This window comes from Melanotaenia boesemani, chromosome 11 (genome assembly GCF_017639745.1).
Source record: "Melanotaenia boesemani isolate fMelBoe1 chromosome 11, fMelBoe1.pri, whole genome shotgun sequence".
NCBI classification, from domain to species: domain Eukaryota; kingdom Metazoa; phylum Chordata; class Actinopteri; order Atheriniformes; family Melanotaeniidae; genus Melanotaenia; species Melanotaenia boesemani.
This window is the reverse complement of record NC_055692.1, coordinates 3,386,799-3,412,176: the sequence shown is the minus strand read 5'-3', so window position 1 is coordinate 3,412,176 and position 25,378 is coordinate 3,386,799. Positions and strand designations below refer to the sequence as shown.

Below are 25,378 nucleotides of genomic sequence, written 5' to 3'. Positions count from 1 at the left end.
GCTTTCTAGAACATGACGATGAGTTCACTGGACTCCAACGGCCTCCACAGCCACCAGATCTCAGTCCAGTAGAGCAGCTTTGGGATGTGGTGGAACGGGAGATTCTCATCATGGATGCAGCCGACAAACCTGCAGCAGCTGTGTGATGCTTCATGTTAATATGGAGAAAACCTCTGAGGAAGGTTTCCACCACCTGCTTCATCTATCACACCAGGATTAAAAAAAGGGGTTCGACCTGGTACTAGAAGGTGGAGCTGATCAAGTGGATGGTGACTGTAAGTGGAAGCACAAACATCAATGCAGTGGAATACTTTTTCATGACTGGTAAACGTTTTGGACTTGAGGTCCTGGGAAAATAAAGTTCTTGGCACTTTTGGTGGAAAAGCCCCCACATGGCTGTGTAAACCCCTTTGGCACCAATGTTCACACACACACACACACACACACACACACACACACACACACACACACACACACACACACACACACACAGCTCTGCTCCACATCTACATGTTGCTGGGTCAGGAACAAAAATGGGAAATTGTAAACACTGCATCTCCAACAGAGAGTCTTGAACTCTTTTCATGGGTGACAAATCTGTTTGACTTTTGTGATTACACCTTTGTCTCTTTTCTTTTAATCACATTAACTGCCAATGTCTACAGACTCGCTACAAGGAGGAGCTTCCATTGGTATAAAATAATCTATAGCTATAAAAGCCAACAATATGGGTTTTTGTGTGAATAAATAATGAATGATGACGCTAACCTTTAGAGTTTAGAGTTAGAATAACTAATTTCTGGCTATTTTCTCTTTTACTTCTATAAAAAGCTGCAGTCTTGGTGATTCACTGAATCCATCTGGATCTCAGGACAGATGTACTGTATATTTCCATCGAAGGACTTTCACTGTCAGAGACTCACACACACAACTCTCCTTTCCTTTTCTGATGATGCACAGATGGAGCTCCATGGTTTCAGCCTGAAATACTTTGTGAAGGTCACCATTTAGTTATTCAAGAGCTGTGACAGTTTTAGCCGTGAGACCTTGGCAGACAACAATCGCAAGAGAGACGGCAGCATCGGAGACACAAAAAGACCAAATTCACCACAGGGTTGTCCTTCGAGGCTGTAGCGGTTTTAAAGCAATGACTCTTGTTTTTCCTTGTTTCTTAGAGTTATACAGAGTGTGATGAGAATCCACTGCAACTTGGGATTTTATTTCAAGTATCTATTTACCAAACAGTGTTCTCCAACATGTTTTTGGGCAAAAATCGTCTCTGTTTCTACTGGTATTTCTGTCAAACTGGTTGTTTTTTCTGATGGAAATAAGATAATAATTAAATAATTAATGCACAAAGCCAAAAACTATTACAAAATGTAAGTACACTTTCTTCAGTGAATAAAAATGACAGTAATATTCAGCGGAGAAGAAATTCAATCATGCATTATATCTGTGAGAGGTAAAGAAGAAGGTACATGCATAACGGTATAATTAGCTCACGAAACTAATGAGACAAAATGCCCACACCCGGGAGAAAATACGAGTCAACAAGTGGACACATTTCACATTTGATATTAAAAAAAACAAAAAAACAAGCTAAGCTAATCATACTAAAGCTTTTGCAAGCAAGCACCTGTAGCTCATAATAAAACAATGAAATTTCATTTAGTTGACTAAAACTCACATTTCAGAGGACTAAATTATGACTCAAACTAGATAACAATTTAGTCAAATGGCATCTACAAAAATTAAATCAAAATTTGCTGTCAAAATAAACACAATCTCCTTGGTGATGGAACTTTTGGCCAGTCAGTTACAGCAGACGTATCTTTCTGGGACAGGCCTGCTGTAACTGACTGTTCTGACTAGCAGGCAGGCAGTCAGACAACACCGGACACACACTTGCTTTCGTGTGATGCTTCCACTAAGTCGCTTGGACGTCAGGTCAGCATGCGAGTAAGCAGATACGTTGTCATGATCAAGTCAGACAGATGCTTTGTTTCAAGTTGGCAAACATCCATATTTTGTGAGTAACTAGTAGTGCAGAGTAATATACCAGTATACAGAAAACCAGGTTTATTTTTGTTATACAATATTTTTTTTCTTATACCACAACACAGTTTTCGATAGGATAAAGCACATTGGGAACAATGTTCAGCACAAAACTGCTTAAGGAGGGAATTTTTTCACTACTGAACCACTAAACATGCTGTGTTATTGGGTTGTTGCATGGTGAGAATGAGAAGATAAAGTTCAAAAAGTGAAGCTGTAGCAGAGGATGAAGTTTATAAATGATGTAGGTACTGACGATGTCAGAGAAAAGCATGTAGAAAAAGCAACATTAGCTTATTTTAATGTGATCTCAGACACCATCTAACTCCAGATCCACCTCCAGACCGGCAAATGCACCTTGGCAGTTTTACTGTCTGGGCCGGATCTGGGCCTGACTGAGGCCAAATGACCACTTATTATTATTATTATTATAATTATTATTATTATTATTATTGATTAGATTTCTATAGCGCTTTTCAAGGCACCCAAAGCGCTTTACATTATATCCATTGTTCATTCACTCCTCATTCATACGTGGTGATGCTAAGCTACATGTAGCCACAGCTGTCCTGGGGCAGACTGATGGAAACGTGGCAGTCAATCCACGCCTACGGCCTCTCCGACCACCACATTCACACATCAGTGATGCCAACACTGGAGGCAAAGAGGGTGAACTGTCTTGCCCAAGGACACAACGACATGTACGATATACTTGCTTGAGTTCCTGTTTGAATCTAAGATTAGAGGAGATGAGTGTCTTTCGTCACAGCTACTAACTGCCTTTGTGTCTTCTTTTAGCAACATCCTTGACAAGAGAAACAGCATCCTTACAAAAGACAATCTCAGGTAACAGATGGAAGAACGGTTCAGTCTGGTCTGATAAGGACTGAAAGGATGGGGAGGTTCTCCACTTTTGGCAGCATCTTCCCTTTTAGCTCCCGACGTCCCAAATAACCAGGGGGGGGTTTCAGGTCCTTCTCCCTCATTCACTTAACTTTAGTTACACATAAAGTACAACTGACAGGCCAAACTGCAATAAAAGCCCAACGCAGCTTACAATAGTGCTGTCCATGAGTCGGCTGATGCCTTTAAACGCTCACTGCCTGCATGGAGGTTCACAGCTTGCTCCCATACCATCTTTTATCAATTTTTTAATCTTAATTTCTTTCTCTTTATTGTCCAAATTGATGAAAACCCATGAAAATCCCAATTTAAATTATAATTAGTCCACATTCACAATTCTCACTACGCTAACCTCTTAGAGAGATAAACATGTTAACTGCTGAGCTTTAAAGGTCTAAATGGTAAACAAAATGTTCAACTTTAGACAGGATGTTAATACAGATGCAGGCGGGTTTCTTTCTCTTTTAAAGAAAATAAATAAGCAAATTTCCCCAAAAGCCAAACTATTCCTTAAGGATCTAAAACATCTCCTCCTCCCTGTATTCTCTCCTCCTTCTTCTGCTGGGGACAGAGAAGGTGCTGCTGATGGTTAATTCATTACTTCCTTTTGACCAGCTCGGCCAGCAGTGGTGCTAATGGTGCAAGTTGGTTCAACATGAGAACTTTCCTCCTTCATCCAGCAGCCACAGAGCCACCATCACGCCTCGTCTTTGCATGAGGCTCCTTCTAAGCTTCTGTTGAGGAACGTTGAACTCAATGTTTGAGAAAATGACCTGTAGTCATTTTCATTGGCAATACCAGAGTAAGAGTTCATTATTCGGCTGTCTGGAGATCTCAAAGTTCATTTTCGCGAGATAAAAGGTTAATTTTTCTCATAATCTTGAGAAATTGCAGCTTTGCTTTCCCAACATATTTTACCTAATGTAGCCGGTTATCTTCGGATAAGAAGCCACATTTTTTTTTAAGATCAGACAGTTAACTCGTTATCTCGAGATAAATTTGTTTTATTTAAGCAAGACTGCTCTGAGCTTTCATATTAAACACACTTTAAACACAGAGGAACATACAAATTTAGGATTTTTGAAGTTAAAAACACAAAAATTTTGTGATTTGGTGGTTTTACAAACAGCAATAATAGCATATAAAGCAAAAGTTGTTTTAATTTAATGAGGATTTTAAGAGGAAGAACTATGAAAAGCATGTGGCTTCTAGTATATGGCATAAAAATAAAGAATATAAAAATAGATCAATGTTCAAACACCATTTAGTTTAAAAAAAAGAAAAAAAGAAATGTATATATATTCTATATATATATATATATATATATATATATATATATATAAAATGGGCATATGATGAGTGCTTTTCCTATAATCATTTACTTTCATACATGTATGTTTGCATGTATTTCTCCTTTTCTGGAAAACTGAGTGATCAGAAAAGCGAGCAGGAATAAATAAGTTATTACTTCATGCTGCTCCTTTCCGGACTTCATAATAGCTGCAATTTTAAAAACTATTCTCTTATTTTATTTATGTTATTTTAGTTCTAAATAAAATAAAATAAAATCAAACAAATACAGTGGCTCTCTCTATTTCCAGTCTGTGATAACAGAAGGAAACTGCTGCACGTGTCACATCAATGCTTATAAATCCGCTCTGAAAGCAGTTAAAATAAGACAAATCTTTTCTTTGTGCTGCTTTGACTTCTTGTTGTATGAAAGCATTCATTCATTTTCTATACTGTTTATTCTAATTCATATCACAGAGAAGCTGGAGTCCATCCCAGCAGTTAGCTGGCGAGAGGCAGGTTCACCCTGGACAGGTCGCTGGTCTATGGCAGTGTTTTTATTTCTCCTTCCTTGTGTTGGGCTGATTAGTCTTCTAAGCCCTGCACCTGTTTTTTGGATCTACCTATAATGAAAGGAGATTATGTCTGCAACCACGCTGACTATTAGAGCACTTTTAGAGTCACAGTAAAGGAAACATGTGAGAAAAGACACATCAGAATAGGCGTTACTGGTGAAGAAAAAATGAAGATGGCACAAATAACACATTAAAAAAACAAAAACTTACAGGATAAATATGAATATCCTGCTGGAATGATGCAGCTATAGCACTGAACTATCAAATCATACAATTTGTGGTTATTTTCTCTGCAAAAAAAAAGAGGTTTTAGCACAAATAGTTCAGGCAAGGTCTCCAAAAATGCTGTTTTAGCACATTATGGCACAGTTTAGCACAGTTTGGCCACCTGTTATCTACGTTTCCCAAATAGGGAACGTTACCTTTTAAAAGGTTAGAGAGCGTTAGAGAACGTTGTGCAGCAGCTCTGGAACCAGATCAGGTTTGGGATTAAAGACTGAAGGAGCACAGTCCCTTTCCAACTTGACTGTGTTCAGCTGAAATGTCATTTCTGTTCCTCTTTGCTGGTTTTTCCAAAAAAGACGAATTAAATTTGAGAGTAAGTGAGCGAATGGTCATGCATATGCAACGTAGACGGACATTTCAGGCTTGTTACCATTTATGGAGATTATTTATGAATCTTTGCTCCCACATTCGTCCGGATGGAGATTAGTTTAAAAACTTTGCTGTGAAATGAAACTGGATGTGGACGGAGCTCAGTCGTGCTAAAAAAATAGGCTGATTTTTTCCGCTCTTTTAACTGTGTAGTTTTTTGTATGAGTTTAAGCCCTCAGGCACCTCACTGCTAATGACTGTCTTATCGACCTCAGACCCCTCGGGGAATGGAGGATCTGTCTACTCGGACCTCTTAAGGCTCATTTACAAGAGAAGCATCAGCCTCAGGGTCATGACTGACTCATCTGAGCTTTGACTTTACTTTCTGCTTTAAAACTTCCTGCCCTCTGGTGCTTTGATTGTGCTCTGAGAGCAGGACTTGGAATGGGTGTAATTAAAGGGCTGAAGGGGAAAAAAAAAAACTCAAGAGGATCAGTCATCTTAAAGTACACGTCTCCATCCCGGTCAAACACCTGAACACATACCTACGAGATGATCAGTTGATCTTCACAGGAAAACGATGAGGAGACTGTTGGTTTAAAAGCTTTGCGCAGCTTAAATTACAGGCTGGAAGAGTGGGAATCAAAGCGGGATATTACATGACTAAAGGGAAAAAAAATCCCCATACTTTGTCAGTTTTACAAACTTCTCACTCCGGAGAGAAACATGAATAATTCAGTCACAGTCCTGCATCTCCATATTTCGTAGAGCTACAAAGACGAGGGCTTTACTTCATCTTTTACATTTACACATGAAGCATTTTGCTGGTGGATACTCGTGTTCAGGGTACATCGAAGTGTACGAGAACAGAGAGCTTCAGCTATGGGTTCCATAGTGAAATTTTCCTAAAACGCGAAGCTAATCCTGCCATGTAAACATGAACTGGAATCTTTTAGTGACAATGAGGTCTGTCACCTTGCATTTGCTCACTCTGGCCCTGTTTACCCCCAACGGACAGCACCACAACAACCACAACAACAACAACCACCACAACAACAACCACAACCACAACAACAACCACAACCACAACAACCACCACAACAACAACAACCACAACAACAACAACAACCACAACAACAACCACAACAACAACAACTACAACAACCACAACAACAACCACCACAACAACAACAACAACCACCACAACCACAACAACAACCACAACAACAACAACAACAACAACAACCACCACAACAACAACAACAACTACAACAACAACAACCACCACCACAACAACAACAACAACGGCAAACCTCTGTGTTCTGTTTGTGCTGCTAAATCTTTTAAAGTTATTTTGGTCTCTTTAAACACAACCTGCTTTTTTGTGCAACAGCGACATCGTTTCCAGCCCTACTTGCATTTTCCATCTGTATGGAGGCATTTTCATTCTGCTGTTGTTTAAAAACACTTTTTTGAATAGGGAAAGGAAAAATTGGGGGTTTTGCAAGAAAACGTGTAAACAGGGCCTTCGTCAATGTTTTTTTAGCACTACAGCTCCTAATGAGCGTGAAGTTGGGCAGTTTGGTCTGCCAAGCCCACCCATTCAAACAAATTCCCCCGGACCATCCTGGTGTGAATGCTCTCTAACATTTTATCGATCCATCCACGCATCCATGCTGCACAAGCTGCAGAACATAATGGGCAGTTCTTTACATCCTCTAGATCTGGGGTGCCCAAGTCTGGTCCTGGAGAGCTTCTATCCTGCAGCTTTTAGATGCGTCCCTTCTCCACCACACCTGAATCAAATGACTGGCACGTTATCAGGCCTCCGCAGAGCTAAATGACTTGCGGATGAGGGAATTCAGTTATTTGATTCAGTTGTGTTGGAGAAGGGATGTGTCTACAAGTTGCAGGATAGTAGCTAGAGTACCAGACTTGGGGACCCCTGCTAGAGAACACACTGAAGAAACTACAGCGTGTTCATTGACAGACTTCTTCATGTTCCCTGCAAGACAGAAAAATACAGGAGATCATTCCAGGAAGCAATCTGCTGCTGATCTATAAAGCTCTGAATGGTTTAGGACCAACATACATCAGAGACCTCTTGACCCAGTATGAACCTGCCAGAACCCTCAGGTCATCTGGATCCAGTTTATCAGTTCCCAGAGTCAGAACCAGACATGGAGAAGCTGCATTCAGCTTCTATGCTCCACATGTCTGGAACAAACTCCCAGAAAGCCTCAGATCAGCTGAGACACTCAGTTTATTTAGATCCCGGTTAAAGACCCACCTGTTCTCTGCTGTATGGAACTAGTTTTTATTTAGAGTCCAGATCTGGATCTGGATCTTTTAAGCTGGAATCTTTAAACTTGATCATGTTTTAATACTGTGTTTATGCAGTGCTCTTTCCTTTTCCTTTCACTTTTGTTTTTAATGTTAAATTCTGCTTCTTGTGTTCTGTAAAGAACTTTCGATCACCCTGTTGTTAAAGTGTGCTACGGCCTAATCAGCTGTTACACTATGATTTCATTGCAGGTCTTTTCCATGATGTCCGTTTGGCCAGGTCACACTTACAAAAATGATGTTGATCTCATCTGGTTTTTAATCTAGTTAAATAACTGTTTAATGAAAAAAAAAAAGTTTTTTCAGGGCAGGACAGGAAAGTTACAGTCCAGAGATCTCCTAGAAATAATGACACTGCTCGCTGCAGGAGTCTGATCAACTTCTCTGAGCATTTTCACACATTCCCTGCATTAATTTGTCTGTCGCCCACACATCCACGTACTGGTGATACAGAGGACGTAATTAGTGGTTCTTTATCTTCCTCAACAATGCTTTGACAATCGCACTCGAGGAGGACGGATTGAATCAGTGAACTTACAATTAGTGTGCGACCTAGTCTCTCCAGAACCAGAGCTGCACCAGCCTGGTGCGTTAACTAGTTTTGTTTAGCAAACTGCAGCACCTTCATCCCATCGTTCATCACAGAGCCAGCGAAGGAAAGAACAAAGGTCGCCCAGACTGAAGCCCGGTGGGTCAACAGATCTTCAGACTCTCCTCCGTCCATCAGTTTACAGCACTTCAGTGGAAATATGAAATAACACAAATATGTTTTTATGCTGGCTGAAGCAGAAATGTTTCATATCAAAGAAAGAGTTTTGATAGAAGCTGACAGAAAAAGACTTTCAGCTATCTGCTTCCTCTGCTGCTGACAGCATCGCTTTGTCTTGTTGCTGCTGCTCGTTACAGGCTGCAGCTCTGAAAGGTAAAAAGAAAATCTAGAACAGGGGTCTCCAACTCCGGTCCTCGTGAGCTGCTGTCCTGCAGGTTTTGGATTTTTCCCTGATGCATCACACCTGACTTAAATCACTGGGTTATTAACAGGCTTGTGCAGAGGTGTGTTGTAGTAGGAGACTTCTAAAACCTGCAGGACAGTAGCTTAATAGAACCGAAGATGGAGATCCCTGATCTAGAAAATATATAAACCAAGTCAGACAATCAGACCGATAGAAAGATTATTATGTTCTTCTTGAGCTAGCGGCACCTTCCTCAAATTTTAACAAAAAAGAAAGCGGCACCGAAACTGTGTTCATGTTTTTAAACAGCAAAACATCCACGTATATTTAAACATGGAGCCGCTCCTGCTTCATTCTCATTACAGAGGAAGAGATGACGCTGTCCACCAATCAGTGCACTGCAGTGTCTCAAGCTCCGCCCTTTAGGGTCGGTAAGATTGGGACCCAAACAGAAGAGTCCCAAATATGGATGTGACAATTAGTTAAAATCAGTTATTGATGGAATTAAACAGCATGATTAATTCATCGTAAAGATTTCTGAAGCACAATGATCAACGCAACGAAGAGAAAGTTATTTATTAAATCACCCTGCAGCCGTCCACTGAAAGGCTTGAAAACTGTCAGGATCTCCATCAATAAGGAGGGTGAAGTGGTTTTAGATGGATTCTGTTCACCGCTATGACATGCCTAAACTCAGCTTCTCTGGCAGAGACAGGACCAAATTCAGATTTTTAACGTGACATGAGGAAAAACTCTGCTGTTTATGAGTTAATGTTAAAGAAACAGAAAATGTGTTAATTCCACAGATGAATGTCGTTGCTCTGACGCTGTAATTAAAACTTAAAAAGTTCATGTGAATTTACACATTTACAGAAATGGGAAATTAAGTAACGCATAACAATCGTGATTATTTCTTTGACAAACCCAGAAAATCTATAATCATCTCTAGTCCCAACCCGTGGAAACCATCCCGTCCCGAATGAGCCGGACTCCTAGGTGGAAACAGGGATTTAAATCCTCTTTCCTCCTGATACACACCACGTCGCCATGACCACGTGTTGAGTTGCTGCCGCGTGATTGGCTGATTTCTTCAGTGAACAAACATAGAACTGATTTTATTTGCAACGAAAGTCAAATGAATTTGCATGACCACACAAACATCTTCATCAGGGATATTTGAACCTAAATAAGTTGGATTGTGTCTGTTTTTTATTGCAGATTTAGTGGACACTGGACAAACACTAAACTTTAGTTACTGACGTCCATTCACGTTTTTTCCATCCACTCACTGAAGCATCATTCACAGCAGCTGCAGCCTTTGTTCTACACAAACAACCTAACATCATAAAATCCAACGATTTCCTCTTCACACGGGGAAGTAAATACAGGTGGAAAAGACAAAGTCTAAAGATGTCATTTGTTTCCAGCTTATCGTCTGGCCTCGGAACAAAAAAATCCACTTCCTGCGTGATGCTGTTACAAGCTACAGTATTATCAAACACAACAACACATCCTCGTCTTGGACACTAGCAGAAAATACCCGATCCATTTCCATGCTGAGTAACTAAACAGCTTCATCCTTCATCCTGTGCATCATAATAAAGATGTCTCGAGCTGCTACAGGAGGGGCTCAACAATCAATATTAGCTGAACAGCTGCAATACTATGACATGTCTTCATGGCATGTCCCATCAATGCCTGATCAGTACTTTATTAAACTGAATCAGACACACTGGAACTGATGCAGATGGCAACCAGAGAAGGGGCGATTAAGATATTCTACAAATAAAACAGGAGTGATCCTGTTTGATGCACCCAATGCCCATTTTTCCAGGAGTCATTTCCTGGTTTTTCAGATTAAAAGCAACAAATACCAGGTTTGGTGCCTATTACCATCCCAAAAGGACTCATCTAACCCTCCCAGTTCACCACTGGTATGGCCGAATACGTGACAAAGTGCCACACTTTCCCTTCTTAGGAGGCTTTGCGCCACAGTTTTCCATCCTAATCTCACAGTTAAAGAATTACTGCTCTGTAACAAGAGCCCACTCCTCCCCCCATGAAAAGAAAACAACAAGTGGCCTCCCAGTCCTCTTTCTGTGTCACTGGTTGCACTCAATAAAAGCCAAAGCTGCCCCATTTTCACCTGTTCCATTCAAGCGGTCTTTTGTGCAGCCAAACTGTGTCAGCACGGGCCTTTAGAGGGGTCACAGGGTCCGGTTTTCTAACGGGAGGGGGATGTTTTACAGCCCTGATCTGAGATCAGCTGCAGGCCTGAGAGTCAGAAATCTGTCCAGATACGACCTGAAATATCAGGACATCTTTTCTTCATGACTCATATCTGTCTGCCCTGAACAAATAATACCAAACCAGAATATCTGAATATCAGAATAATGCCCTTTGTAAGCACTTTAATACTAACTGGGATAAAAGTCCTTCAGGGGGAATGTTCTAGAGCAGCGGAGCTCCAAATATGGTCAGAATAATGTTAAACTATGGCTAAACGTAGAAGCCAAGTCAGAAAAATCTGCTTAATTTTATTTATTTTATTAGATTTTTTCACTTTTTTATTTATCTGCTTGTTAATTCTATTTTAATTTATTGTCAAATTTAAGTTTTTATTGCTCTTTTACATACAGTTCATAGTAAGACTAAAGGTATAAGTTAGTCTAACTTTTTATATTTTATTGAATAAATGAGATTTAAACTAAGGCTAAAGGCTCAGACTTTCTTATTTTCAGTTTTAATTTAATTTAATTTAATTTGTCTTTTTAATTTTTTATCTATTTATTGCTTATCTTGTTTAAAGGAAGCAGGATTAAAAAAAGGCAATTCAGCACAAAGAACAGAAAAGTAAAAATATTTAGAAATTTTTTTAATATCTTTTGTAATAAGATGCTATTTTTGAACTGCTCTCCCTTTGGCTTTACACCACATTTCCTTTATCTTTTTTTGTTAACTTGTCCTGTCCAGCATCATAGAAGCAAAATGATAATCTGGTTGCTGTATCGTGCTGAACAAATTTGCTCTCAAAAGGGAAAAAAGAAAGGAGACAAAAACATCACAGACAGAAGGAAACGACCCTTCAATCCACACCATCACCAGACAACAAGCTGTTACACCTGTACATGAACACACCAGAAAATTTCCTACAACTTTTACAAAAAACAACAAAAAAAAACAACAAAAGCTAAAAACAGAGCTGCTAGTCATTAAGAGTTCTTAAATAAGAACCAAATCAAAAAGACATTTCATGAAAGTAGCACAACAGCGACCGGATACTAACTCACAGGAAAAAAAAAAAGAACAATTATCTCTTAGTATATAAACCCACTGGACAACTCAGTGACTGTCAGCATGCAGAGCATGAGGAAGAGGAGTGATCAGTGATGAAGAGTGGTGAGTGAAATCGTGCAAATGTGACCACGCCTCCACGGAGGCCAGAGGCAGACCAGGGCAGCCCAGAGACCCGGGTCCTCAGCAGCAGCCCTGTAGCACCAACCCAAGCCACCCCACCACGAAGACGACTCCAGCCCCACCCGAAGGGCGGCAGAGGAGAGCCCCAGCAAGAGCCCCCCACGGTCTTGGGGCACAGGTCCAGCCGCCGGCCCCGCCAGGGACTGGCCACCCAGGGCAGCCCAAGCGAAGGGGCCAGGGCCCCAGGAGCCCAGAGGCGGCCGACCCACCCCCCAAAGGCAGAGGGCCCGCACCATGCCTAGGAGGACCAGGCCCCCAAGAATTCTGCTCCTTATTTAATGACAACTTCTGTAAACAGATAAATTCTGGAAATCTTAAAGATGTTTGGAGCTCATTCTGTGACTGTGTGAAAATATTAAGATGATAAAGTTTTCCACTTTATGAACTTTATGTTAAGACATTCTCGGCTCCTGGTTAAGGTTGAAGCAGGATGTTGGTTTAAAAATAAAACATTTATTCCTATCTAATGATCATTTTCTGACTCTGTTGTGTCAGTTTGGGCTCAAACTGCTGTTAAACTGCCTGCTATGCATTAAAAATGATGTATTCAGGTTTTCCTTGTTCAAAGACGTTGAAATGAGTTAAACTCCAACCTGATCTCACAAACAAAGCACCACAAAAATGCTGCAGTTTCTCTTTCAAAAGCAGATCTTCACTATTTTTGCAAGAGAGCCGCTTTTACCACAAAATATAAAAACTAAACTAAATATGTTTCAAGGTTTTGCTGATGGAATAGCTACACTTAAAAAGATTTCTCTGCTTTTCTATGCTTTTAACCTGCAGACTGCCCTTTGTTTCATAATGCAAAACACAAAGTAAATCAATCCATCTTTATTCGTATAAATATCTTTATGTCTCTGGATGGCTGCACACAGAGACAGAGCGGCATGGAAAGCAGCTTTATTCACCCACTGCTTCACAAATAACGACCACCGAAAGACACAATTATTTCTTCTACTCATACAGTCGCTGGTAACCAAAGTCAGCACGAGGACCCCACTGCTACTCTGCAGGCTCTTCATTAGTACCTGAATCAGCCAGTAAAAGCCCTCTCACACAGACTATTAAGGCAGGATCAATGTCTCTCCAGCATTGATCGCAGCTTCTCCACTGAGGAGCCGACAAAGAGAACAAGCTCAGTGTCTCAGTTCCCTGTGGCCTGTTTGCCCTTGGACAACCACTCCCTCCCCCCACCTCTCTAAACGGACCCCCTTTCCCACCAGTGACACAGAAGGCATCTCGTGGGCTCGCCGCGATCTGCCAACCTGTATTTTCACCTACACATGCCAGAGAGATGAAGGGCTCAGCAGACTAATGACAGATAACGAGGAGTCCCGCCTCTCGTCTTTTTCTACTCAACTTGTTTTTATTGCCTCACAAATTACAGTGGTGTGGACTTCAGCGGCGCACACGTCCAGATGTTGCAGCACCTGGCCTTATATCATTCCTCCTCTGCTGAAGCTCTTTCAACACTAACTGCAGTGTTGCAGGACAAAACCTCTCCAGGTCCAACTTAGAAAGTTCTTCTTCTATGTGACGTGCTGTTTTGAGCTCTAATTATTTGGTTTGTGCCCTTTATCATCTCTCAAAAGACCCCAATAGTCACAAAGTTAAATGAGATCCTTCTAAACACTGTTTAGCTTAATTCCTTTGCAGCAGCACACAACCTGGTATGGGCAAAACTAAAGTCAGTGCACCTGCCAGCCACTGTTGCTCATTAACACAAATATTTAATCAGCCAATCACATTTAGTCATGTAGACACGGTGAAGACGACTAGCTGAAGTTCAAACAGGAAGAAGGTTGTTGGTCTGAGAGGTCCGGGGAGAATGGGCAGACTGGATGGAGATGATAGAAAGTCATCCATCCATCCATCCATCCATCCATCCATCCATCCATCCATTATCATAGCGTTTTTGAATAAAGTGACTAGTAACTGTAACTTTTTTACAGTGGCACAACACTGCCAGAAACTGTAGTACACACAGAACAAACAATCAAAAGCAAAGTGGCATTTCTACATCAGCACCACGAACAGTCCAGCTCTGACAGCCCAGCCTGCTCCACACTCGGTGGTTATTTATGGACTTCAGTTTCTATGACAGCTCAGACTGTGTTAGAAACACTGCATAATGTCAGCCTATGCAATAAAGCACACATTGTTTTGTTTCTTATGGTTTTTACTGTTTATTAAAACCAGAAGCAAATTGTCCCATCATATTAATGATCCGAAGCACACCACTAAAATCACAACAGAGGTTCTAAAGAAGAAAGAAAGTATGAGCAGCTGGAAAAAGGCATCAGCACAGAGATTGTCATTAAAACTGGAAAACAGAAGATTAAAACCTGAGGAATAAACGGTGCACTAACTTCTGATGGACATCCCAATTCAGCTGCAAATCAATGTGACAAAATTACAGGCACAAAGTTGGTCATTACTTTCTAATGGCTGTGATGCGTTCAGGCGAATACAACACGACGCTGATTTTATGCCCCAACGAAACTGAAAGTATGAAAACAGGCAAAAAGATAAACTACTGTGAGACAGGATTAAACCGAGTCCACAGAGCGCCTGCAGGTAAAGATGATGCATCTGAGGCCTGTCTGCCTTTCATGCTATCCATCTTTTTTTTCCCGAGCATCGTCTGAACTCACACGAAAGCTCGGCGGTCTTGGCCGTCCGCCAGCAGACCTGAGCCAAAAAAGACAGACTGCAGAAAGAACAAGAACATTCTTCACAACAAAGAGCAGTCGACGAGCTGCTGTGGAAAGGGAGGAGGGGAGGAAGTGGGGGCTGATGGTGAGAAATAAAAGAAGATGACTGGTGCCGGCACATTTTCTTTCAGCAAACTATCAAATTATACCCAGAAAGAAACTGGAGACGTGGGAGGAGCGCGACTGCAAGCCTCTACGGCCTCTCTGTTTTTTTTAACACATCTTTGTCTAATAGCATGCTACATGTGTCTGCATGTTAGTGAGCAGACCACAGCTAGCACTCAAACTACAGGAGATAAGAAGAAAAAGAAGGCTTGAATCAGCAGAGCTGTGGCGAGAACCCAGAAGCAGCAGGAGGGTTGGTGGACATGCAACTGGGAATCCTGGAAACTTATAAGATTTATGCAATGTGTTGGTTCTGTTTATAATGCAGAAAAAGTTCTTCCTCATATTTTTTTCTATTAAAAGTGTTACTAACTCACAAGATCATAAAAAAAATTTAAAAAATATGTATTTTTACTTGAACTTTATACTTATACTAGAACAGGTGTTTAGTTTTGCAGTAAAGTTGACATTTCATTCACTCACTCACTCACTCACTCATTTTCTATACCGCTTAGTCCATTGCAGGGTCCATTTCAGAGCCTATTCCAGCAATTAGCAGCATTTATTTATTTATTCGTTCATTCATTCATTCTCTTTTTTTTTCCTTGTCCAGCCTGATAAGCTGAATGAGGGTCTGGCTGCTTTACCAAGGGGAGCTTAATGGTATAAAGGAAATCAAACCATGTGGATTTAAGGCTTCCCTTGATACTTGAGTATTGTTCTTTATTTTGGGCTCGCGTGTTAATGCTGGGGGTGGGGGTGTGAGGAAGAGAGAAGGATAGAGTGAAGAGAAAAAAAGGAGAGAAAAGATACAACAGATAGAAAACAGCAGCAGCGACTCCACAACTGAAACAGAGAAACTGTCATGAATGGCGGCAGAGGTGAGGACCCAAGGTAGGAGGCAGAATCGGTGCAGGTAAAGAGTTTATTCTCTCAGAACTCAGGACAGGGAACAACACACGACAGGGATAAACTAAATAAGGATCTGACAATGGCAAACTGAAAACCATGGGGTATGTATACACAGAGGAACAAATTGAGAACAGGTGAAGTGAATCAAAATCAAACCAGGTGAGTTAATGAGCCAGGAACAGAAAACACAGCACACGAGTGAAAACTACAAACTGAACTAAACATGACAAAACCCAAAAACCCAAACCATGATCTTAAAACAGAAACTAAACATGACAAAAACCAGAACTATAAACCAAAATCATAACTAAAAAACAATATACATGATCATGACAGAAACCAGCTGTCACACTTGTAAGGAAACTTTAGGAAAACATCTTATAGCCTCTGTAAGAAAACAAAGCAGACAACCATCAAGAGCACCTATAAAAAAATAAACTGAGAAGAACATGAACAACACCAGCAAGTGTACACAAACATAGCTGTAGCTGTTGGTGATCAATCCTGCACGGTGGCTGTATAAGCGTCAACGTTAGTAAATCTGAGTCTGAGTGCAAAATATAAGATATATAAAACATAAGTTCGGCATTTTAACAGCAGTCTGCGGGCATGATGTGTTAAGATTCAGCTTCATCATCTACTCTGTAATAGTGGAAGAGTTTTAAACTGCGTCCCAAAGGAAATCCATAAAATCTCTGTACCCACAGAGTTTTTAAAAAGCTGTTTATGCTCACTGAGAAAGTGAATTTTAGAACTGGGTAACTAGTTGATGGTAACTGGGGAACTTTTATATTCATTACCCATTTAAATAATATTAAATCCTTGCTGCAACCCATCTGATCTACATGTGTGTGACCAAGACTTTTTACTACCATTTTTACCTGTGAAACTTCAAGATGGAGACTAAGAGTGACATCATACTGCTGACATCCTCACCATCTAGGTTACAACTTTATCTCACCAGAGTGAAACACATACCTACATTTTCTATATTTAAATTGATGAAGCTGCACAGAAATCCCACTGGATAACAGGAACAATAAATGATCATTTTCTGAACTCCCACCATCCCTCTGGGAAAGTGAAGGGTGAAGGGTGAGTGGAGGGCAGTTGGAAAGAAAAAGAGGAGGAAGCTGCAGAAGACGGGGAAGACGAGGCATGTTCAGCACTGCTGTAACACTCTTTAAGTTCTAGATTAATGACTGCAAGGCCTCTGTGCCTGGGAGGGTAGGTGGGAGGTGGCGAGAAGGCAATAGAAAGCCGCAGGACTGTGTTTACATTTCCAAGTCTATTGTCAGATGAGGCCTGAGGGTCCGCTGAGGCCCAGCAGCAAAGCAAGAGGCTCGGTGGGTACTGTGCTATTTCCAGTGGACAAGATAAAGGATCCCATGTCACTATGCTCAGACGTAGGAGGCGCAGGGCACTAAAAGTAATTGCCTGCTATTATTGTCCCTCCAGGCTTTTTGATGGCATTTTAACCCTGTGGAGACAATAATAGAGCCTCATTTTTTTCCCTCACAGATAAGTATTCAGCTTTCAAATTCACAGCGGCTTTGCGACGCATAGCGAACTTTGTAATCTGCACCAGCGCCCATGCAAAGCCGACAGGGTGGACAACTGACTGTCTGTGCTCTTGAAAGTAGTCGTTGACTGCTTTCTTCATTTTTATGACATTACAAAGGGAGAACATGTAAAATTTACAAGACGCTGTTTGACAGAAAATGTTTTCGTTGATCAGGTGAGATGAGTGTTGGAAGATTTACGTGTTAAACTTTAATGTGTTGCTGCTGCAGAAACCGTTTTAAAAAGCAGATTTATTTTGGGTTTGTTTGATGTTTGCTGCAAACATCCAGAAATCCACTTCTATAAACTACAACACTATTGGCAGAATTGGAAAATTCTGTTTTGTTTTTGCAAAATTAACAAAACTCATCATGAAACCACAAATGATTTTATTTCTGACTGACTGTAAGATGCTCATTCATTTCAGCATGAAGTAAGTAGTGACAAAGTGGTTTCCTAAGATAACTTCCAGTCAGGGTTTTTTCCGCACCACATCATCAAAGCTGCCCTTGTCAAAGTTATGAATGACATTCATGTAAATTCAGTTCTGCTAAAACTCAACGCTACTTTTGACACAGTTAGACCAACTGGAAATTTGGTGGGAATCTCTGCTTCGGTTCTGAATTGTTTTGAATCCTGCTTGAAAGACATGAATTACTTCATCAGTTTGTAACGATAGATCTATTCAAACAAAGATGTGGCGTTCCCCAAGGCTCCATTTTCAGCCTCCTGTTGTTCAGGATCTACTATCTCCCTCCAGCTCAGATCTCTGGCTGGTACTCCGGTATCCTCCCACACTCCAAAGACATGTATGTTAAATTAAATGGCATCTTTAACTCTCCTTAGAAGTGAGTGTGAGTCATTGTTTGTCTCTATGTGTTGGATGGATGGACTGTTGACCTGTCCAGGGTGTACACTGCATCTTACGAAGCAGCTGGTGGGTTAAACTCCAGCCCCCCACGACCCTACACTGGAATAAGTGGATATATAAAACAAGTGGATGGATTATTTTATCTGAATGTTTCTTTTGTTTTGTCTTTTTTGTTGTCTTTTTGTTTATTTCTTTTGAACATCAGGAGTACCTGAGACACTTAAAGTTGTTGACCATAATCTTCCTTATGTATAAATTTATCCCTTTTGGGGTCACTTATAAGATTTCAAGACTAAATTCACATTGTCTTCAATTATTACATTTCCAATTATTTACATTTCCTCTGCGTACAAACACCTGATCACCTGTCCTCAATCAAAATAATCCTCATCTGTTACATAATATCAACGTCTAATGTCATGGTTTTACAATATGACAACAAAAATAGAAAATTATTGTATGTATGTTAGAAAAAAAATACAAGAAAGGCTAAAATACTGAAGGGCTTTAACGTTAAGGTCTGAGGTGAGCCACCACACTAGAAAGTACTGAATTTAACCATCCAGCCATCTTACTGACCCCCTCCTCCACAGTTCTTTCTGTCACTTAGTGATGGACACCCCTTGGTGAAGTAACGTCAGGGGGGGTAAAAATCTTCAATGAATCCATGACAGCCAACTTGAGACAGAGCTGTCAAACACTCAGCAGGTATCATTAAGCAGAAAGCATGACTCAGCCAATAGTGTCGCCAAGGCAACTAACCAAAAAAATTGGGCAAGTAAATTTTCTCTATTACATAAAAATGCTCTTAGAGCTGTGCAGCTTCACACTGCAGTTTATCTGCACCTAAATTATTTGATGTAATGAATCCCTCAAAACAAATAGTTCCAAGTTTAATCTCAGTCCCTTTTTATGTTTCTAAGAGCAAACTGGTTATACAGAAGCAGAATTTCACCAGCCACTTTATTAGGTATACCTGTTAACTGCTTGTTAACACAAATATCTAATCAGCCAATCACATGACAGTAACTCAACGCATTTAGCCACAGTGGAGCATCTTCTGATGCTACTTCCAGCAGGATGATGCACCAAAGCTCAGATCATCTCCACCTGCTTTCTAGAACATGACGATGAGTTCACTGGACTCCAACGACCTCCACAGCCACCAGATCTCAGTCCAGTAGAGCAGCTTTGGGATGTGGTGGAACGGGAGATTCTCATCATGGATGCAGCCGACAAACCTGCAGCAACTGTGTGATGCTGTCATGTCAATATGGAGAAAACCTCTGAGGAAGGTTTCCACCACCTGCTTCATCTATCACACCAAGAATGAAGGCAGTTCTGGAGGAAAAAGGGGGTCCGACCCAGTTCTAGAAAGTAGACCTGATCAAGTGGACTGTGAATATACCTGAGACACAGACAAAGTAGCCTCCCAAACAATAAGCAGTTAACTTGTAAACTTGCTTCTTGGTTTCTCTTTATAGCCCTCACAGGAATTTGAAAAATGTCCATTATTTGTCACAGACACCATCACCTGCTCTATACAGCCCGACATGATGACCGAGACAAAAGGGCCGCATTAACGAGGCAAGCGTTAAAATAAACGTCCTCTTTCAGTTACTCGTCATTTGTTCTCGGACAAATCAATAAGCTGGACTGCCAGAGTTGATCACAATGTCTGGTTCAGTGTGGAGATTAAATCCTATTTATTTACCAGAACTCAAAGTTAGCAAGAGGCTGTCATGCATTTTAGTTTTTGTTCTGAAGGGGGGGAAAGCTGCCTTTGAACTCTAAAATCCTTTGGGCAGTGCCATTATCAGCTCCCTCAGAAAGACTGAAGGTCTTAAATTGTGTTGAATTTACTGGGAAAACAAAGAGAAGCTTTTAGTCCTAACCCCAGTCTGGCTTGTAATGAAACGAGTCCAGGCATGCATTCTCTGTAACCAAAGGGCAAAGATCACTCAAACAGGCCAACGAGGACGCGGTCAGATTTAGCTAGGAAAGCTTTAGAAGCGTACTGCATCCTCTCATAAACACAACTACAGGTCAGGAGATTACAGGTTATGAGCTGACATAATACTGGAGGTTAGGGCTTGAAAAGAAAGGTCTAAACACACAAAACAAGAAAAGGGTGTTCTAAGAGAATTCAAGATGAAAGAGTAAAGGCAACAAGTCTGACTGAATTTAACACAGTCAGAAACCCAGAAAATGTTTAGGTCAGAAACTACAGCTGGATGATTTAAGGCCAGTTCTTCAGTCTCTAACTAATGGGGTCCTTTCATTCGGTTCTCACATCATCACTCTGAAATAAAGTTAAAAATGAGCCGAGTATAAACCAGGCAGAACAGACAGGGTGACATTTTCATGTTCTATTGTGTCCAAGTAATGTCTCACACACAAAAAAGAGGCAAAGAGGTGGGTTCTGAGGAGGTGGGAACATCTCTGAAAAGACAAGCATCAATGTGTAATGTATATTAACTGGTGTCACTTCCAAAAACATGTTTCCCTAAAGAACTGTGCTCAGTACAAAGTCCACATTCCTAACTTCACTTCAAGATATTGTCTCAACCTAGAGGTGGGGTATATATTGAATATACTCAGTGCATCCCAAGTGGTTTTACGTGGGATATATAAAATGGTTATATCGTGAAAGTACAAACAAATTAAGTGCCTCTAACTAATAATACACAATAATTAATTAAACAGATGTTAGGATATTATTATAACAAACCATCTTGTTCTTTAATGTTAAAATAACATTAAATCAAAATTATTCACGTTACATGTGTCATACAGCCATAAATTGCCACATATACCTTAATGTATGGCTCTTATTGGCTCTTTCCCATGTATTCATAATCCATGGCAACAGATTAAAACATTTTTTATCAATGTCATCTGACGGGATCTGTTAGAGAGAGGCATTTGCTAAGAAAAAAAGTTAAACTAGTTGTTTTGACCATAAACAGGATTTAAAACAGAGAGGGGTCAAAAGGAATTTTGTTCAAGTAGCTGAATTCAATAATGATTTCATGTCATGTCATTTTACTTATTAAAAAAATATTTTTCAATTCCCCTTTATGTTTATAAGCTGAATTGAATTGAATGAAAGTTTATTTCGAACAGAAACTAAATAAAAAAATAAACATAAAATTATGCAAACTGTTAAAAGAAAAAGAAACATCCTTCTCATCAACCTTTGCTTATGTGCAACTGTACAAATGTAAACTATTATGCAGATGATACAGTCTTCTAAAAGTCAGTGTCCAAACCTAGCATAGCTCTCTCTATTATGCTAATTACATATTTTTATCATTCAAAACTTGTTATAAGTGCAAACAAAACTAAATACATGTTGTTTTCCAATTTAAAGTCAAAACAATCGAACCTTAATGGCACTTTCATTTCTCAAAGCCAACTCACAAAAGTACAGATACCACAGTATTTAAATAGACAACACTTTACACCACATATTCAACAACTGGTAAAAACAACTTCAGCTAAAAACTGTTTTTACTTCAGAGGGAAATTAGCTTCCCTGTGGACTTACATCCCTAGACCCCTCTTCTTTCCTGCTCTCTCTCTGTCACACACACACACACACACACGTAGGGATTTGGGAGGCGTGCACATCATGTGGGGTGGAGCGGAGTGGGCCATTTAGTAGCATCCTTGGATGCACCCTGTGGTGACTCGGCTCTCAGTCCCTGGCAGGGTCCCTCGGCAGGGGGCTGCCGATCTTGGCCCACTGGGACCTGTGCCCCAAGACCGTGGGGGGCTCTTGCTGGGACTCTTCTCTGCCGCCCTTCAAGTGGGGCTGGAGTCGTCTTTGTGGTGGGGTAGCTTGGGTTAGTGCTCCAGGGCTGCTGCTGAGGGCCCGGTTCTTTGGGCTGCCCTGGTCTGCCTCTGACCTCTGTAGAGTTGTGGTCGCATTTGCACGATCTCACTCACCACTCTTCATCACTGATCACTCCTCTTCCTCATGCTCTGCATGCTGACACAGTCACTGAGTTGTCCAGTGGGTTTATATGCTAAGAGATAATTCTTCTTTTTATTTATTTTTTCCTGTGAGTTAGTATCTGGTCGCTGTTGTGCTACTTTCATGAAATGTCTTTTTGATTTGGTTATTATTTAAGAACTCTTAATGACTAGCAGCTCTGTTTTTTGTTTTTGTTTTTTTGTAAAAGTCGTAGGAAACTTTCTGCTGTGTTCATGTACAGGTGTAACAGTTTGTTGTCTGGTGTTAATGTGGATTGAAGGGTCATTGCCTTCTGTCTGTGATGTTTTTGTCTCCTTTCTTTTTTCCCTTCTGCTTCTTTTTGCTATTTTCCATTTTTTTCTGTCCCCTCCGGTCAGGTTTCAGCAAGACTACATAGATTCTGTGATTCAAAGTAAATAAATAAATAAATCAGATTATCAAGAGGAGCCTTATACCCACAAGTTTCCCCTTGGCAGAGCAAATTTGTTCAGCATGATACAGCAACCAAATCATCATTTTGCTTGCTATGATGCTGGACAGGACAGGTTAAAATAAATAAATAAATTCTTCACAGTGCATCTATATTAGAGGATGAAAGTGACATTATTAACATTTATACCCAAATATTCATTCATTTTACAAATATAAAATGGACACATTTCACTTTGGTTCTTGGGCAAAGTCCTGCTGTGTAAATTTCCTGATCGTTTATCCATTAATCTCCTGTTAATGGGTAAACTAACTGACTCTTACTACAGGGAATGGCTGTGGGAATCAACACTTCGGGTGTGAAATCCAACTGCTGTGACCTGCTGAACTCAATACTTTCCATTCACAAGAGGACGTAAAAAGAAAGTCAGCAAAAGGCCAAAAAGAATTGTGTCAAATCCACTGATGAATAATTCACACAACAGCACATTTATGTCCACAATCAAATGTGTGCGAGGACAGAAGCAGACAAATGCCTCTCAACACTGCCATCTTTCAGTTTTGTTGTGCTGCTATCAGTCAGGCGTGGAGGCCAAAGTGTGTATGCTGGTGTGGGATTTGGAAAAAAAAATCCCAGCATCCTGTGGGGTTGACAAGACAGATAACTGGTTTTGTTTTCTGCTGAGAGAAGCGGCGTCAGAAAGGTAAGGAGGGGGAAATGAAGTCATCGTGAGGCCGGGCCAGGTTTGGATTCCAACATTTCACCCCAAGGCAAACATCCATTTCTACCTGTCATCAACAGCTTTATTGTACGCCCCACAATCCCACCAGGCCCCTTTTAGTAGGAGGTTAACAGTGCAGGGTAATAAGTGCAGACTCAGAGATGCACGACTCTTAAATTCTCTTTGACAGACTTGGGCATAATTAGACCACTTAGCTTTGAAATCTCAGGGAATTTCACACAAAGACTGTAGCTGTCATCAAATTTTAGACTCATGTAGAAAATATGCAAAATGATTGAGAGAATAAATAAGTAAAAGATATGATTATCTGTTACTTTTAAGATGAGGAGGTGAAGGCTGCAGATGTCACAGATTAATCAGAGCACATTTTCCCCCTTGCACAAGCACCTGAAATCTATTTAAAATGATTCCTTAAAAACTCAAATTGTGATCTTCCAACACTTTTTACTGAATCAAATCATAATGTGTCTAAAGATTCCCACCCGCACCAAAGGCCACTGCAGAATAAAAGGAAAATAACCCGTGACAGGGTGTAAGCAGCAGCTAATATTTGAGGAGTGGTTGGATAATTATCAGCAATTTTAAATATTATCCTAAGGCTGAAAATATACTTGCTTTTAATCAGGTGTCTGCGTGATTATCACGGCTGCCTCACATGTTTTGGATTTGTTTAAAGCGTCATTTGTGCACATCCTTAAATTGATGCTATGCTTTCACAAGCTGAAATATGTGAGTAACTGCTAGAGGACGTGTATCTGGTCCGACTTCTCCAATGCGCCCCCTAGTGGAATCTACCAGTAACGAGTTTAGTGCAGTACGCAAACATTTACGTTGCATATGCAAATGCAAGATTAAATATTTTTGCTTGAACTGCCCATCCTTAGTGAAGTTACAAAGACATCATGTCTAGTTTGCATAAATCTAAACTGTTGTGTGTCAGATGGAAATATTCATGACTTCAAATAAATAATAAACTGCCTGAAAAAACAAAGAAATCTTCTTTCTTAATGTTCTTAATTTTCTTGCTTACAGAACTTCTTTGCATTTTGTCAACATCTTATAACAGTTATCACAACTGTGATGGGGTTTCCATCAGTCATGAGGTGGTCAAAACAGGTTTAGAGTTGTAGCGTGACAAGGTTCATTTGGTATAATCCAGTTACAGCTGTAAAAAGTTTTTTGATCAGACAAAAGAAGTCTTACAACTATAGGTTTAGACTTGCTTTAGAACAACACATGGATAAAAGTGGAAGCAGTACGGTCATGGCTATGAGGCAGAGCTGCAGTTAGATGCATCTGTTTATAAGAACTGCATTTGTTCCTTATTGCAAACAGATACATTTATTCCAGAAATAATCAGTCCTTTCCACCCCAAAATGCACATTAACTGAGGATTTTTTTACCATGAGGTCAAAAGGCACACATAAAGGTTCAGGGAGTTTCCAGAGTAATTCTTCTTGCAGACTGTTTTTGTTTTGCTTCACCAATAATCCAGACAGACACAATGGAAAATGTGGTTGACTAGTAAAAACAGTTTAATCAACGGGGAGCAGAAGAAGAGGACAAGACTGAGCCTGAATCGCTGGAATTAACAGCAGGTTACCGCAGATGAAGAAAAGTAGATCCCTGCCACCACATCATCGTCATCGTTCCATCTCCTCAGTGCAAGAATCTTTCTGAAACTCAGTTATCTACATGTCCTGGTTCCACTTTAGAACCAGATTGGTTTTCAGTGTACCAGAGAGCCTTACAGAGCCACGTCAACTCACTAATGTGCCACAAAATACTTAACAAAAATCAAGAATAAAACTACAAAAACTGCTGTTAAACCAGCTTAGAAAGGGCAACAATTGTAGAGTCCGTAACAGCAAG

General features: G+C 40.4%; 1 protein-coding gene across 1 annotated transcript in view; it reads right to left on the bottom strand.

Annotated features, from left to right (window-relative positions):
* fras1 (Fraser extracellular matrix complex subunit 1) overlaps positions 1-25,378 on the bottom strand; it is a 290,358-nt gene that overhangs the window by 239,564 nt on the left and 25,416 nt on the right. The gene's annotated exons all lie outside the window — the stretch shown is intronic.